At 44.7% G+C, this 18,643-nt stretch overlaps 1 pseudogene; it reads left to right on the forward strand.

The window, feature by feature from the left end:
- The first annotated feature begins 12,107 nt into the window (after positions 1-12,107).
- LOC136501068 (calmodulin-binding protein 60 B-like) lies at positions 12,108-17,034 on the forward strand (annotated as a pseudogene).
- The last annotated feature ends 1,609 nt before the right edge of the window (positions 17,035-18,643 follow it).

Consider the following 18,643-nt stretch of genomic DNA (forward strand, 5'->3'; position numbering starts at 1 on the left):
AACTTAAATCATTTTAACTCTATTTCAAAAGAGGCAAATTTTAGGGTGTTACACTTACTAAGTGTTGCATCATCATTTCATGCATGTAGATAATGAGTTGGTAGAGTTCATGACTACGGGTGAGCAGGAGTATGAAGAGATCATCGAGGAGTATGAGGAGGAGATCCTCATCTAGGTGGGCACCCCAGAGCCATCATTTGCTGACTTTGTTGACACCCTGGCTACCCAAGGCAAGCCCCAGTGCATAACCCTTATTTTGAATGATCATGGGATATATTTATGTGATATGCAATTACGTTGCAGGTATTTTTTGGAAACTACATGCATAGATATACCTACCTATGAGCCCTACTAGCATAGGTTGAGTAGCTGCTATGCTCAGGATTTTGGTAGCATGAGTAAACTGCCGTTACTCACAATAGGTGATTATTATTATCGCTCATGATAAAAATGGTGAAAGGAAAATGGAGACCAGGCAGGGATGTGGTATGGGTATTGGTAGGTGTAAGAGGTTGTGTCCTGTGGCCAATGGGGCATAGCTTGGTTACACTATTTCCCTAATAGTGTCGGTTAAGGATCGGCCGTTGCATTGGGTTCTAGGCAAGTCACAGACTTATTATCCTAAACACATACTTGTGTATGAGCGTGGGAAGGCTCATTGTTCTCTTGTCATGGGTTCTGGCTCTTTCTAGACCAACTGATTGGAGGCGGGGATGGTGGAGGTCTAAACACCGCACTGAGTCTGGGACTCAGGAGCGGGGGCTTAGAGTCCATATTTGGATGGGGACTAGGACCCCATGACAGGAGGGTAGTGGGTTGGTCCTACTTGTGCCTAGGGTACAAGCGGAGCATGTGTTTCAGGGTACGCAGCTGGGCACAATGATTTGTGAATCGCCGGGCGATCTGGTACGGCTTGTCTACAGTCTAGCACCGTAGTAAGAACTGGAAGATAAAAGTTGGTGAAATGGAACTGTTTGCTCAACTCTTGCTTAGAAGTAGAACAGGTGCTTACATAGAATGGTTAGATAATAAACTAATCATGACTGCTAATAATAAAACATACATAAGGCTTCACTATTAGTATTACTTTCCACAAAAAGGAAAATCAGCAAACCATAAAGCTTATCATAACCCTTGGAGTCAGAAAATTATTCTCACTAGTCGATTAAGTCTTGCGAGTACATTGTGTACTTAGGGTTTATTTACCCCTGGTGTAGGTTCAGCTTGAGGAGTAACCGTTGTGTAAAGGATTCTTCTGGTGGGCACAGATGGATCCTTGTATATTATCGATAGATGTTTATTTTCATTCCACTGTTTAATTTCCGCACTCTGAACTTGGTAATGTAATAATGTATTTCTAAGAACTCTAGTTGTATGAAATGGACTAAGTATTGTAAACTCATTCTCATTATTGGATCCTAGAGGAAAAATGTGGTTTATTCAAGTTCTCCCTTAGGGTGTGCTCGACGGAACCCACCCGATGTAGCTTGCTTTCGGGGTGCTTAAGGTCTGGTGGAAGACGAGCGCCTCCAAAGGTGTGTTATTTCAAGCGGTTCTGCCATAGGTGGTATCAGAGCCGCCAATAATGAGTCTACGTGTTTCATAACTCTTTTTAAAACCTAAAATTTGACCAACAAAAGTTTTGTGAAAAGTAGGATGCGATAAAGTTATATAAATAAGTATAAGCCCTAGCAATATGGTCTATCTAGGATAGTGGCACTGATTTTATCTAATTAGTTTTCTATAGGTACACTAATTTATGATGCATAAGAATCGTTTAGCAAGCAGAAAGTGAGTGTGCAACGTGCCAAAAGATATTTTGAATGCCACTATAATCTGGCTTAAGTGAATGTATAGGCTGACGCATGCATCATGATAAGAGGATCTTGTTTAAATTAAACTTTTCCCCTACATGTATAAATTGGGTTAGTAAAATGATAGGATAACCTAAAAGAATGCTTTAATAAACGTTTTATCATTTCTCTAATCTCTTGCTCCTGATCTGGAGGGTTGTCCTAAATGGTTGGTTCCTATTTGTTTTCAGATGAACTTGAGATCCGGTCGAGGGAGCACCAGTGCCAAAGCGGGCCATGGTCTTGGCGAAGGCCAAGGTGAAAGTGGCCGGGGCAATGAGAACGGCAACGGGAAGAGCCATGAGGCCCCACTTCTGGCTCCTCCACCACCATCGCCACCTCCGATGACTCATGTGGAGATGATGGCAGAGATGTTGGCTGCTCATCGTGAGTCAGCCCCTGCCATGGAGCTATTAGCATAGGCTATTAGTGGCTTCGCCCGTGGAGGCCACTGTGGCAATGATGGGAATGGGGTGGTGCCCGTGGTGCCGGGGGACCCTGTTCGTACTAGGATTTCTTGAAGACACACCCACCCATGTTCACACCGACTGCTGAGCTCTGGATGTGGAGCATTGGCTTCGTATTCTAGAGCAAAAGTTTCTACTACTCACCATAACTAAGGAGCAGAAGGTGCACTTTCTAGCACAACAGTTGTTGGGATCTGCTAGTGCATGGTGGGACACCTTCAATGCCATGTAGCCGGTGGATCACCGGGTGACTTGGCAGGAGTTTACGATGGCTTTCAGAGAATATTACATTCCCGCTGGTGTTCTGAATAGGAAGTTGATGGAGTTCCTAGACCTAAGGCAAGGGAGCATGTCTGTGATGGACTATGTCAACAAGTTCAACCATCTATCATAGTATGCTAGGACTCACGTCGGTACTGATGAGAAGAAGAGGGACCATTTCTATCGTGGCCTCTCTTATAGTTTGCAGAAGGAGTTGTACACAGGAAACTACCAGACCTTTGGTGCTATGATGAATGCTGCTATTGCCATCGAGGGACTACAGCGTGACTCTCAGGCTGAGTGGAAGCGTAAGCGGGTGGCTACGGGGTCTTCTAGTCACCCCAGGCTCAAAAGGTACAAGTTGTCAGGCGAGTGACCTATCAGTCTTCGGGTGGGCATTCGTTTCGATAGCCTCAATAGACCTATTAGGCACCTTCCACCTAGTACCATGCACCTACTCAGTAGGTGCAACAACAGTAGCCCCAGGGATAGTAGGTTGCACCTCATTAAGGATAGGGAAACAAGCCTGGTGCTTGTTTCACGTGTGGCATGGAAGGCCACTATGCTCAGGAGTGTCCATAGAACTAGCCTACATAGTCAGCTCAGCCCTCAGCTAACTCCCATTTGATCAAGCAGACAATTATCAAGAAGAAGGTGCCAATAAGTCATTCTGGGTAGGTTAATTTCACGAAGGCTGAAGAAATCTTACAGAATGAACCGGTGATGGCTGGTATGTTTACCATTGATTCACATCCAGCATATGTGTTGTTTGATTCTGGTGCTTCACATTCATTCATGAGCATAGGGATTGTACAAAGGCATAATATATCTCTTATGGCTATACCTATTGCCTATAGAATCAGTACTCGGGGTGTGCAGTTGTGCATTAATACTCTAACGAACATAGTTGGATTAGTGTTAGCCACTCACACTTACCGCCTCTAGTTCATGGTACTGCCTAGGCAAGGCATTGATGCAATTCTAGAAATGAACTGGTTGCGTGTATATGGGGTAGTCTTGGATCTGAAGCAGAGAGTTGTTGAGTTACGGCCTCCTTCTTCTGAGGATAGGATGTCCCTTCTTATGCCCTCAGATTTAGCCTTGCCTGTTGCTGCTCATGTTAAAGCTTCTCCTGATCTTGCCTCTATTCCTATGGTATGTGAGTTCCTAGATGTCTTTCCTAAAGATCTACCCGAGTTGCCACCGGATAGAGATGTGGAGTTCTCCATTGAGTTAGAACCTGGCACTGCTCCTTTCTCCCGACGCCCGTACCGCATGGCCCCAAAGGAATTGGTTGAAATGAAGAAGCAGTTAGAGGAGTTATTAGAAAAGGGATTCATCTGTCCTAGCTCTTCACCATGGGGTTGTCCAGCCATTTTTGTGAAGAAGAAGGATAGAACTCTTCGGATGTGTGTGGATTACCGCCCTCTCAATGTGGTAACCATTAAGAACAAGTATTGTTTACCTCGTATTGATACTTTGTTCCATCAACTAGCTGGTGCCAAGGTGTTCTCCAAGATTGACCTCTGTTCAGGCTATCATCAAATCAAGATTAGACCACAAGATATACTAAAGATAGCTTTTTCTACTAGGTATGGGCTATATGAATACCTAGTCATGTCTTTTGGTCTCACCAATGCTCCTGCATTCTTCATGTATCTCATGAATTCAGTCTTTATGCCTTAGTTGGACAAATTTGTAGTGGTATTCATTGATGATATCTTGATATACTACAAGAACAAGGAAGAGCATGCCCAACATCTTCGGATAGTACTGACTCAATTAAGGGAACACAAGTTGTATGCCAAATTCAGCAAGTGTGAGTTTTGGTTAGATCGAGTGCAGTTTTTGGGACATGTTCTGACACCTGAAGGTATCTCTATAGATCCAAGCAAGGTGCAATATGTGTTAAATTGGAAGTCTCCCAAGTCAGTGCATTAGATTCGTCAGTTCCTTGGTCTTGCTGGATACTATCGGCGCTTCATTCCTGACTTCTTCCAAATAGCTCAGCCGATGACCAAGCTGCTCCAGAAAGATGCAAAGTTTGTTTGGAGCTCGGCTTGTGAAGAAGCTTTCCAAGCTTTGAAGAAATTTCTTACCAATGCTCTTGTTCTTGCACAATCAGATATTGATAGACCTTTTGATGTATATTGTGATGCCTCGAAGACGGAGTTGGGGTGTGTGCTTATGCAGGATGGGCGTGTGATAGCTTATGCTTCACATCAGCTAAAAAAGCATGAGGTAAATTATCCCACCCATGGTTTAGAGCTGGCTACTGTGGTGCACGCTCTAAAAATTTGGAGGCATTATCTGTTGGGAAATAAAGCGCACATTTTTACGGATCACAAGAGCCACAAATATATTTTCACTTAGTCCGAGTTAAATATGAGGCAAAGGAGATGGTTGGAATTAATCAAGGATTATAACTTGGAGGTTCATTATCATCCCAGAAAAGCTAATGTGGTAGCTGATGCTTTGAGCCAGAAGTCGTATCAGGTTGAAGAAACACCTTTTTCTCTCAATCATGCTGAGGTGCTAGCTCACATTGCCTTAGTCTCAGATTTACTTGAGCAGATTGTTATAGAGCAAAGGCAAGACACTTTAGAAATTCCTCACATCAAGAAATTAATTGCTGAAGGACGTGGTCCTCAGTTTAGTATTGATGAGCAGGGTGTAGTAAGGTTCAAGAATAGATTGGTAGTTCCATCAAATGAGGAGATTAGAAGAAAGATTTTGGATGAAGCTCATCATTCCAAGTTGTCCATCCATAATGGCAGTAACAAGATGTACCATGATTTGCGCCACTTGTATTGGTGGTCCAATATGAAGCAGGATATCACCAAGTACGTCATGGAGTGCGACACTTATGGGAGAGTTAAGGCAGACCATATGCGTACGCCAGGATATTTGTAGCCTTTGCCTATCCCTGTTTGGAAATAGGAAGATATTTCTATGGATTTCATTGTGGGTTTACCCTGCATGTCCAAGGGCTATAACTCTATTTGGGTCATTATGGATCGCCTTACCAAGTCTGCTCACTTTCTCCCGGTGGATACCAGATATTCAGCCAGAAAGTATGCCAAGTTGTATTTTGACTGGATTGTGACCATGCATGGGGTTCCTCTTACTATCGTCTCTGATAGAGGGTCAGTCTTTATCTCTCGCTTTTGGGAATAACTCCAAGAATGTCTTGGTACAGTCTCCTCCGAAGTTTAGCTTATCATCCACAAACTGATGGCCAAATAGAAAGGGTAAACCAAGTACTTGAGGATATGCTGAGAGCTTGTGCCATTTCTTTTCCTAAGAAGTGGGATGAATGCTTGAACTCAGCTGAGTTTTCTTACAACAATAGCTATCAAGAAAGCATTCGTATGGCACCATTTGAAGCTCTGTATGGAAAGAAATGTAGGACACCACTTAACTGGGTTGAAGTGGGAGACCATGGATATTTTGGGCCTAATTTCATCAAAGAAGCTTGAGAGCAAGTCAGTATTATTCAGAGTCATTTGAAGGCAGCTTAGAGTCGACAGAAAGCTTATGCGGACAAGCGAAGAAGGCCTTTGCAGTTTGTAGTTGGGGATCATGTGTACCTTAAGGTGTCTCCTATGAGAGGGGTGCATCGGTTTGGTGCCCGTGGCAAGCTAGCCCCTCGATATGTGGGCCCTTATAAGGTTTTGGAGCAGTATGGCCCGGTTGCTTATCATCTCCAACTTCCAGATGTTTTATCGGCGGACACAATGTGTTTCATGTATCTTAGTTGAAGAAATGTTTGTGGGTCCCTGATGAAGTTGTGGAAATTAAAGGACTTCCCCTCCAGCCTAACTTGACTTATATTGAGCATCCTATCAAGATCTCAGATGAGAAAGAGCAAGTGACTAGAAACAATGTGGTGAAGTTCTATAAAGTTCAGTGGCAAAATCACTCAGAGGACGAAGCAACATGGGAGCAAGAAAGCTATATCTTGAAGCATTATCCCCACCTTCTTTCTAGTTCATTGAGGTAGTTGTTTAAATTGAAATGTATTTCTTATCTCTTTTTCCACACTCGGCACATGAAATCTCGGGACAAGATTTTGTTTTAGGGGGTAGATCTGTAACACCCTCGGTGTTACACTATAAATCTTTTGCTAAAATAGGTCATGAGCATCATATTTATGTGTTAATGCATATGATATAGAGTGTAGATCAAGTTCCGTGACTCAAAACAATTGACAAAAATGCATAAAAATTAAATTCATAGTCACGTTATATCACTTAGGGTTTAAAACCAATTTTTATTAAGCGAAAATGCTATAGAGCATATATGTGATACTTGAATAAAGTTTGAAGTACAAACTTTGTAGATGACGATGAAAAATACCTACAGTCGAGAAATGAATTGATTATCTAACATACCTAATAGCTTAAAAATTGAATTTGACGCAAATCCAACTCAAAGACAGTCAATTTCTTAAGTCCGAAAATAGTTGACAAAGCGATGTTTGGTAATTTTTCTTGGGAAATTAGGTTAAGGAGTGGTGTGGTTTTATGGCTTGTCTTAGTAGCCTAATATGCCCTCTTAAGTATAGCAAAGGTGGTTTGGTGATTAGATCAAAGGGTTAGATTTTTAGAATGCTTTAAAAATCATGCACAACATGCTCTCGGCCGATTTCATCGCATGGGAGTGGTCACCGAGTGCCCGTCTGTCGTCTGACGCACGCATGCACGCACGCACACACGCGCACTACCGCGCTCGGTGGGACGCTAGGGGCCGGTTGGCCTGGCCGCTCTGCCCCATCGCGTCGCTACTGTTGCCATCATAGGCTCGACACCCTGGCCGGTCCACTGCCACCAGGCCGCTATGCCTTTCCGTGCCGCTACCCTTGGGTTGCGTCACGTCTCGTCTACGCTGCGCTGCGATGTTCCTCTCTAACCGGGAGAATGCCTTCCACACATGGCCATGCACGCCGTTGCTACGCCATTAATGGCGCCACAGCGCGTGGGCCACTACATTTGGGATGAGGGTCCCTCGGCCACGGCACCCGCACCCTGCCGAGATGCACCCTAGTTGAAGTCTGACCGATCCCCGCTGCCATCTCGTCCGCCCATGTGCCATTGCTTTCTCTCTGCAACCGTTGTCGCCTTGCGCCCACAAGTGTGCCAGAGAGGAGTCACCGCTATTCAATTCACCTCGATCGCACCTACGCTCTCTTGTCCTCTCACCGCCTGTTCCACCCGTAGCCTTGATGATGGCCGGCTGGGCACCAATTTGGCGTTTCTGCCCCGGTGAGCTATTAAGGCCGCGCTTTGCCATGGGCGCGGATAGCTCGCTCGCTCGTCGCCCACTGCCTAATTGGCTACACCGTTGTCTTCACCTTGATTCCCTCTACCACTTGCACCATCACTGCTTTCCTGATGCCGCTGACATGGTCACACCACCATAGTCCACTACTGGGCTTATCGTGTGCGCGTCGCCAGACGCACCCGGTCCGTCCTCGGTTAAGCCACCACCATAGGTAGTTTCAGGGTGAGTTGCTGATGCCCATCCCTTGGTTCTATCTCCTCGGTTGTGCCTTGGCTCACTGGAACACGACTGCCACCGCCATAGGGTGTCCGCCGCCATGGAGGGAGCTTCTGACCTCATCCCCGTTATCTCTTCACTGCCCACCGCTTCGCTTCTACATCTAGGTGAGCATCGTCCCCTTAGAGGGGGCGGGGAGGGGCCCGGATGGCCAACGATGTGGTCCAGTGCCATCGTCGCCGCGTCGGTGCATGCAGGGGTGGCCGAAGGACCCGCCCATGGTAAAGAAGTGAAGGGGAGGGGATTATCTGTATAAGCGCAGACTGTAGGAATAGTGTTGCGGGCCTCAGGGTGAATCACCGGTAGCTCAAGGGCGTTTTCGCAAAAGATGTCGACGCGTGCGGACCTCCCCGTCGTGGGTTGTTTCCGCACGGATGGGCCACGTCCTGCATGGGCCACGCCACGGGTCGCGTGTGTGGGCCACGTCGCTCGTTAGTGGGCCGTGCGGGTTGAATTCGATTTTCCTTTTTCTAGGGAATTAGTAAACGCTTTTCCAATTTAGTTTTGAGCTGATCTTTGGAAAATTATAGAAAAATATGTAGGTGTCCAAAAATAGTGAAACAAAATTTGTTAGGTTCACAAAAATGTGATCTACCTGTTGGTGTAGTTAGTTTACAGTTATCTATGATAATGTTAGATTCATTAATTCATTTAGGAAAGCTTAGCATTATTTAGCTTAATATTTGTATGAATTTTTGTGGCAAATTGATAATAGCTGTAGCCATGAAATTTTTACAGTAGGTTTATTAGATTATTATGTGCTCACTATAATTTTTGTAGCCTTAGAATAGTTTGATAAATAGGGTAGCTAGTACTCCTTGTTTTATCATATATATAGTAAATCGATATTAAGAATAAGGATGCCTTTAGTTGCTAAGATAATACATGAAATGTTCCAAACCCATTTAGTGGGAATAATAGGTAACTTAGCATCTTAGTTGGTAGAGCTAGCTTAGTAGCTTGATAGATGTATTCTGATTTTAAGAGTTGTTGTTGCCGTATTACTAAGTGTTGCATCATCATTTCATGCATGTAGATAACGAGTTGGTAGAGTTCGTGACTGTGGGCGAGTAGGAGTATGAGGAGATCATTGAGGAGTATGAGGAGGAGATCCTCGTCTAGGAGGGCACCCTAGAGCCATTAGTTGCTGACTTTGTTGACACCCCGCCTGCCTAAGGCAAGCCCCGGTGCATAACCCTTATTTTAAATGATCACTGGGATATATTTATGTGATATGCATTTATGTTGTAGGCATTTTATGGAAACTACATGCATAGATATACCTACCTATAAGTCCTATTAGCATAGGTCGAGTAGCTGCTATGCTTAGGATTTCGGTAGCGTGAGTAACCTACCGTTACTCACAATAGGTGATTATTATTATCACTCATGATAAAAATGGTGAAAGGAAAATGGAGACCGGGCAGGGATGTGGTATGGGTATTGGTGGGTGTAAGAGGTTGTGTCCTGTGGCCAACGGGGCATAGCTTGGTTACACTGTTTCCCTGTCTGTGTCGGTTAAGGACCGACCATTGCATTGGGTTCTAGGCAAGTCGTAGACTTATTATCCTGAACACATACTTGTGTATGGGCGCGGGAAGGCTCATTGCTCTTGTCATGGGTTTTGGCTCTTTTTAGACCGACTGATTGGAGGTGGGGATGGTGGAGGTCTAAGCACCACACTGAGTCCAGGACTCAGGAGCGGGGGCTTGGAGTCCAAGTTTGGACGGGGACTAGGACCCCATGATAGGAGGGTAGTGGGTTGGTCCTACTTATGCCTGGGGTACAAGCGAAGCATGTGTTTTATGGTACCCAGCTGGGCACAATGATTCATGAATCGTCGGGCGATCAGGTATGACTTGTCTATAGTCTAGCACCGTAGTAAGAACTAAAAGATAAAAGTTGGTGAAATGGAACTATTTGCTCAACTCTTGCTTGGAAGTAGAACATGTGCTCACATAGAAGGGTTCGATAATAAACTAATCATGACTGCTAATAATAAAACATACATAAGGCTTCACTATTAGTATTGCTTTCTACAAAAAGGAAAACCTAGCAAACCATAAAGCTTATCATATCCGTTGGAGTCAGGAATTTATTCTCACTAGTCGGATAAGTTTTGCGAGTAAATTGTGTACTCAGTGTTTATTTACCCCTGTTGCAGGTTCAGCTTGAGGAGTAACCATTGTGTGAAGGATTCTTCTGGTGGGCATAGATGAATCCTTGTATATTATTGATAGATGTTTATTTTCATTCCGCTGTTTAATTTCCGCACTCTAAGCTTGGTAATGTAATAATGTATTTCTAAGAACTCTGGTTGTATGAAATGGACTAAGTATTGTAAACTCGTTCTCATTACTGGATCCTAGAGGAAAAATGTGGTTTATTCGAGTTCTCCCTTGGGGTGTGCTCGATGGAACCCGCCCAATATAGCTTGATTTTGGGGTGCTTAGAGTCTGGTGGAAGACGAGGTCCTCCGAAGGTGTGTTATTTCGGGCAAGTTTTGCCACAACTTGTCAGCCCCCCATTGTTATGTCGGTTCTCCACTGCCTCCTAGGTTGCATCTATGATGTCCTTTAAGTTGGTTTGATCCAAGGGCTCACGTTGGACGCTCCAGCCTATATACACTAGCCCCTGCCACCCTCCTGAGGCATATATTGCATAAGCCATTTTAGAAGATAGAAACCTTAATCATCCTCAGAGTTCCACCATATTCTAGGGCATAGCTAGTTAGGCTTGGTCTAGAGGGAGGTAAGCAAGCTTCGCTTGGATTCCTGATCGTGTCAAGAGTGTGGTTTGGTATAATCTTTATACCCCCTCTCTTTTGTACCTTCATTATTTTTATATGCTAGTTACAATTGTTATGACAATATTAGTATTCATCTTATTCATGTTCTTCGTTATAATGTTCAACGTCTACTTTGATTATATACTTAGTATAGCTAGTTTATCATTATGTTTATGTATAAGTTCATATAGCGCTCACTCTAAAGTACACGGGGTGGGTGGTCGACATTGTGTAAGCGTGGTGCTTATACGTTGTTTAACTACGGATACACCCAATATTCTAGGTCATGTGGTAGATCGAGGATGTGACACTCTCGTTGAGTCCTTTGTAGTCCACTCCTAGAATATAGGTGCAAGTAGGGTCCGGTTACGAAGGAAGAACAAACTCTGTTCTTAATCTTCCTTAGTAATATCCCTTATGTGTAGATATAAAGATAACCTTAGCCATGACTACTAGGGCCCTATTCTCTAGGAGGAATTTGGAGGAATCTGTGAGAGCGTGAACAGTGATTTTCATCTGGAAACAGTGGATTCCGGCTAGTTTCTCAACCAGCCAAACAGCGCCTAGGTGTAATTGCACTAATCAATGTATGCTTTGACTTGGAATTAAGAATGATTTAGGAATTATTCCTTTAATATTCTACCTGACCATGCTAATGCCATAGAAAGGAGTACTCTGAGTGATTTATCATTATTAATGATCAATACTTATCATATATATATCTTATCCTATGACTTACCCCTGTTATGAGTAGAATTAAAGATATGAAGGCACGCCGAATCGGCGGCCTTATAGGGTGTCCACGTACACTCTTTTTATTTGGTGCGTTAGATAGAGATTCCATGGCTCAGATGAAGCGCATCACAGTCGGTCTTCTTCCGTGCATTCGACAGTGGATAGATGAAGCAACTAGACGCATTCAATAAAGTAGGTATATTGCACGTAAATGGACGGTGGCGCATAGCGGGGACAGTGGATTTTCGACATGCATGGTCGGTGCTGGTCGACACGCATGTGAGTACACGTGCATGCTGCTGGAGCCTGGCTTCCTTTGCATGCACGGCGGGTGAGTTTTCCCTTCGCCTCCTTCGTCCCTCTCTCTCTGCTCTCGACCTCCTCTCTCTTTACCTCTCTCTCCACGTGGGCGGTACCTCTCTCTCTCTCTTCCTCTCCCTCTCCCTCTCTCTATATGTGCGGCCGCATCGGTCGGCCTCCGGCGCACCGGCAGTGGCCAGGCCCTGGCGGTGGGCGCCGCCGTCTCCCCTCCCCCCGCTGCGCGCATCGCTCTCTCGCGCTTGCTCTAGATACGCCCGCGGGTGGCCGACGTTGCCACCGCGCGCCGCTGCTTTGCGCCGTGCCGTCGCCTTGGTTGGCCGCACTCACCCCTGGGCCGTCGCTGTGGGTGCCAGCTCGCTCCTGCGTGCCGCACGGGCCACAGCCCCCGCCGTGGCCACGAGGCTCGGTTGCATCGCGGACCCCCTCCTTCCTCGGAACGGGGCCCTGGACGGAGGACATCTGGCTCTGGGACTGCCGCTGCGGTGGCCATCGGGGGCGGCACGAGGGGCCACGCTACGGTGATGGAGACAACCGTGCTCATCGTACTAGAGGCTTGCACCCTTATGCTTGCAGGTACCTCCTCCTAGGCGCGCCGATGATGGCCGATGGCGCGTGTGCAGACGCATGAGTGCCGGGCGTGGTCAACGACGCCAGCAATCACCAGGAGGTTGCCTTCCCAAAGGCCGAGATGGCCTGGCGCGGGTACGTTGTCGTGGCAAAGCTTGGGGCGCTGCCTCCTACCGTCCCGACTCGACGCCTCGCTTCTGCGTCTCCGTGAGCGGGGATTCGCTTCGCCCGGCCGGCGGACGCCCCACGCAGCCACGCCCGACGCCCGGTCGGCGGCCGCCCGCCTCGGCGCCTCCACGTCCGACCAGGCGCCCCTACCGTAGCCGGACCGCTACCGCGGGACGCGGACACGCTTCGGTCTCGGCCTGCGCTGTCTGCCAGCTCCGACACCGGAGCCTGTAGAGGCCGACCACCACCCCCTCTCTTGCGAGTGCCAACTGCTAAGCAGACCTGGTGAGCACCTAGTCCTTATAAATGTGCTCTAGCGGAACTGCAGTGCTAGTTCAGACTACAAAGCAGGTGAGCACCACCACCACGACGCTTGGAGCGGCGGAGCAGAGCTGCAGCTAGCGTCTGATGCCACCGAAGCAGCGGCGGGAGGGCAGTGGCGGGTCTGGCGGCGGCGGTGGCAGGGGAGGAGCAGGAGCTGGAGTTGGTGGTGATGCTGGTGGCCGAGGAGGAAGGCGGCCAACGCAACCGCCTCCGCCACCGCCTCGTGCGCCGGCACTAAAGAGGAGATGCCGGTCGTTCGACCTGTTAGTAAATAGCCTTTTTCTATAATATTCTTTCTTTTACTTGTCACTGAATATACTTTTTTTCCTAATATTCTTTCTTGGCTACTTTTATATTTGTTCGTCTTTAATCGTGATCCCAATACTTTGCAATGTTTTTTTTTAAAATCTATATGTAGGACAATTTCTTATATGCAAGGTGGAATCTTGAGCCAGTTTGGTATGTGTGTATATTTTGCAGTGAGATTAGGGGCTGCAGGCACATCCAGGAACTCACCACGAGGGTGGAGGCGATGGAGGCTGCCATTAGCCGGGTAATCATATTCATATGAACGCTAGCTAACCGCTGGATTATTGCTCTTGTACTCCTTCTTAAAGGTGGGACCGGGCTGGGCCAAGGCGCTGGTTCGTCGGTAGTCAAACCTCCTCAAATCTTCTCCTATTCGTTTTACGGATACCAGAAGAGCTGAGAAAAGTACTTTCGAGCCATTTCAACAATATTCTTGGGTAATTTTAACATCATAAGCTTCCACAACCTGTGTTGTTAGACTCATGAACTACGAACCTTATCTGAATCGCATGTTCATTGTATCTGCAGAACAAGAATTGAAAAGAACCTGCCTTCAACCTACAAACTTGTTTTCGTGAATAGCATGAGTGATGAAATATTTACAAAAAGAGATGTCCGTGCGGTGGATGGGGGTCAAATCAAGGTTAAAATGGTTGTGAGCAATCAGCAAGATAAAAATTGTTCCCGTCTTCTTTCCTCCAATGTCAAGATTGTAGTTCTTGATGGTGACTTCAATGCGGATAATGATGAGAGCTGGACACCTGATGAGTTTGACAACCATATAGTACGGCCACGTGACAAAGTTGGGGCGGTGCTTACGGGAAAGCTAGATGTTAAACTGAAAGATGGTGAGGCTTGTCTCCATGACATTACTTTCATTGATAATTCCAGCTTCACAAGGAGTCGAAAGTTCAGGCTTGGGGTAAAGCTTCTTGATGATCTTGGTGAGCGAGTTCAAGAAGGTGTAACTGAACCTTTCATTGTTAAGGACCGCCGTGGATAAGGTAATCCTGAAACTGAGTTTGAAATTTGTACCTTCAATTTTGTACTTTTAAAATTCAAAACATGGATCCATATGTTTCTTACATTTACAGGATACAGAGCGTGAAATTCCAAGGTTAGATGATAAAGTATGGTGTCTGAAAATGATTGGAAAAGGTGGTGTCTTTCATAAGGCATTGGAAGCTATATAGGAAGCATGAAATTCCAAGGTTAGATGATAAAGTATGGTGTCTAAAAATGATTGGAAAAGGTGGTGTCTTTCATAAGGCATTGGAAGCTAATGGCATTTCTTCAGTGGAGGACTTAATGAGGTTGTATTATAAGGATGAGGAAGCTCTGCGCAATGTAAGAAAACAGTCTTGTTCATACCTTTTCTCATGGTTCGATCTTGATCGTTGTCATAGGCTAATTTTTTATATATGTATAGATTCTCGGTAATGCCTGACCGTCTGCTTTGAAAGCTATTATTGAATATGCTAAGAAGTGCGATCCTGGGAGATCCCTTTACTCTCACTTTATTGAAGGCAAGAACATTAGGGTGTACGTCAGTTCTCTGGGTCAGGTTGTTGGAGCAACAATAGCTGGTCAATATAATGCTTTTGGTGATCTTGATACGCTTAGGAAGGTACTTTTCCCTGATACTCACAGTGATATCCACTAGAAGTACATTCATGCTCAGATATTTGTTCACATACTATCAGCGCAATTCACATCAAATAAGTACATTTAGCAAAAGGACTTTTTGCTTTGGGCATATAATTTGCTTCTGTTGTTTTGTGAAATAAGCAGCATGAAGATGAAGTAAATCTTTGTTTTTTATTGGTAAAGCATTTTTTTAACAAGTGAAGAAAATAGATGCCACAACATATTGAGTGGCTCAAGAAAAAAATCTAAATTGTCATTCACATCAATGTAGACATGGAGAGGTCCTGAAGTTGCAGAATAAAGTGTTGATAGGAAAATTTTAGTTTTTCTTATTGCTATGTATGAGGAAAAATTCTAGGAAACACTGTGCAAAGTTACTATGTTTATACCTTTGCAGGCCCAATTGGAAGAATTAAGCGAGGATGCATATAAATGTATAACCTACCATCATCATGATTATGAAATGTATAATGGACAGCCAAGGCCAATTAACAGCACACTCCAGGAATCTATCATTCCTGGGCATAAGCCCACTGAGCCTGATGGTGAAGACTTGTTAAACTGTATATATTTTCCTTGTTTCAATCAAAATTATTTGTGACATGAAAGCTTTAGTGTTTCCAGATCAAGCTATTCATGGAGCAGATGAACAAGGAACTTGAAAGGTCAACGGATTTTCTGGTATTCTCTCCCAGCAGTGTATATTTGGAAGGATTGGATCTGTGCGAGTGAGGACCTTATCTTCTGTACCAGAAAACATTGAAACTGTAAGTAATGCCCATTATTCAGCGGTGGCCTGAAATTAAACTGCAGTTCAATTACAGCAACTTTCTTATAATTTGGCTGTAACAGATATGGTTCACAATTCTAGTTTTTAGTGTTTTCTATATGCATTTAATTTTAATCTGGGCCCCATAAGATTTTATAAATCAGTATGACTGCCAAATTTTTATTGTTGCTACAAAGGAAATGTTCCATGTAATAAGTACTTTCATGTTGTCCAAAATCTGTTTCCGTGGTTAAGGATTGCTTGCAAACTGCCCTCTAAGTTGTTTTAGGATTTCCCTTTAAGAAAGCATTGAAGCACTTTTTTTCATATTACTGACTCAACTGCACATTGCATTCTCCCAGGATGCGTCTTTTGACATCGATGTCCAGATGGGCTCTGGTACTGGATTTCAGTATGAAGCTCCGGAAGCAAATTACACTGCAGGTTCAGTAACACTTCATTGCCCAACCATTGCTTCAAGCGAAATTATAGCATCAGTAGCACTGGATCAAACAGCCTTGGCAATCCATCAAGAGGATTATCAGACGTCTTTCACAAACAATGGTACCTACTGACATCTAATTTCACGCAACTATTCGTATCCTATTTATAACTAAATGAAGTTGAAGGCCATACACTGAATGGTATTTTCTTGCAGGTCCTTCACTTGGTCACTGGTATCCAGAGCAAGAGCATCTAATGGTTTCTAAGTATGCATCTCCTTTCCCACTGAGTATGCAAGCTGGTGATCATGTTTTGTCGACACAAAGCAGTTTTAACATGGATGAGTTTTTCAAAGACCTCCAGCACGACAAACCTCAGTTCTGCGCACCCAATGTAAGCATGCTGCCAACTGATATTGGCAGCAGCATGACGAAGCTGCCATCCTATCGTAGGTGGGTTAAATTGAGCGCGCTTGTCAAGTGGAAGGCTATAATGAGGGCTTCAAAGAGAGCAAGACTTATGTTTGAGCAAGAAAGTTGGAGTCCCTGAGCAGTTAACACAAATGAAACTGTTGTTGTCGTTTTGTTCTTGCAGTAGTCTAAATTCTGTGTGGGGGCTTTATTGTATTCATCGTTTATTCTGTATTATTATTCGTTATTGTATTCATTGTTTAAACTCAAAGAGGGCAAGACTTAATGTTTGTACTGTGATGTACCAATATGGTGAGATTTCTGTAAGTTACCATAAACTTGCTACTTGTAATGCTGGTAGTCCCAAGTTGTCTGTAAAATATAATAAAGATGGAATGATGTCATTCTTGCATTTGTCTGCTTTAAGCTGAAATTTTTTGAAACGTCTTCATGTATAGTTCAGACCAGGAGATCGAATTGAAAGTAATGACGTTCGCGACGCGTTGACAAGACAGACAAATGGGATGAGCGAGCCCGTTTTGTGACGCGAAGAAGAGGTGTTACGGTCTCGCCATGCTCACCTAGATGAAGGTGTTGATGTCGGCGGTCTCGTGCATCCATCCGAGCGGTCCTTATCAGCTCTAGAATTTAATGACATGTGATTCACCATGGAGTAAGCAATGCAAAATTCCAGAAAATTATTCCAAACTGAAGCTAGCATGTGCCATGAAGTCAGCTCTTACCAGGTGTGAACATGGTGTGTGGTTGTGGATATCACCAGCAGTTGTCCCAAGCGACTATCCGTGTTGTGGGAACAGTTAATATAGATACGACGTTGACTGTTGGTAGTAGCTACCTAGAAGGCAGAGAATCCTAGCTAAACCAAGGCCTAATTAGTGTGAGCTAACCTGTTGATCATGCAATTAGATACTAAATATAGCGATGGAATTAGATGTGAAAATGATCAGAAAATAGGAGATTTTCTTGACGGCCAAAAGCGAAAAGTGATCAATAAATGGCACAGAGTCCTGTGGTGTTTATCATCTTGCAGGCAACCTTAGAGTCCTAATATAATTCCCATGTTGCTTCTATCGCCTGAAACATAGGTACACGACAGTGCCTGCCCTAGGGCGTTGCACGCCTGTCATCTCATCTCGCTCATTGTAAACGCATTCCGCTGGTGATTGTACGCGGCACATAAATGGACGGTGGCGCGTAGTAGGGGACGGTGGATTCTCGTCATGCATGATCGGTGCCTAATTAGCATGGTGGTCGGCACGCATACGAGTGCGCGTGTGTGCATGCTGCTGGGGCCTTGCTTGCTTTGCGTGTATGCATGGACTATCTGTTTGTGTGTGCAGGTGCACTGCTGACACTTGGTCCCTCTTTCCATGCGGCGGCGTTTTTCTCTATCGAACAACAGTGGTTATGAGTGTGTGTTCAAAACCGGTGGTTACGAGTGCTTGTCTGCTTGCCACAAGCATCTACCTCTGCTGCAATATGGGTGCATGCAGCATGGTCGGCAAGGTGCTCAGGTGCATGTTACATTCTGAGGGACTCATGGCCATCACATCACGTCAGCTTGCTCCTATATATGCAGACCATATTACATCTTTTTATATTATTTTTTACTATTCCAGTGCAGGTGTAGATTCGGCTTGCATTTGGTGTAAATTATTTATTCGTAACTGGAAATGGCCAGAATTGCTTCGAATAGTTACCTGTTTATTTTAAGCTTGGCTTAGTTTCTATGTGTTTACTTTTGGTTGCGTCTGTATGCTTTCTATGTAATCTTGCTTTGATGGCCTGCTAATGTGCCTTTCATAGAGCTTATCTATCAAAACTGTCTTTCCCTGTGCTTTCCCTCCTATTTTTTTCTAATTTGCCTGCCGTACCAGCGATCTGTTTACTTTGTGTTCTTTTCCCTATGTTCTTTGGCTTTGAATTTGATCTATTTTGTTTAGTTCATTCGATGTGGATCTTGTGGTTATGGGAATCGAGTGATGCAGAGCCTTGAATCC

The sequence above is a fragment of the Miscanthus floridulus genome, chromosome 13 (genome assembly GCF_019320115.1).
Source record: "Miscanthus floridulus cultivar M001 chromosome 13, ASM1932011v1, whole genome shotgun sequence".
Lineage (NCBI taxonomy): Eukaryota > Viridiplantae > Streptophyta > Magnoliopsida > Poales > Poaceae > Miscanthus > Miscanthus floridulus.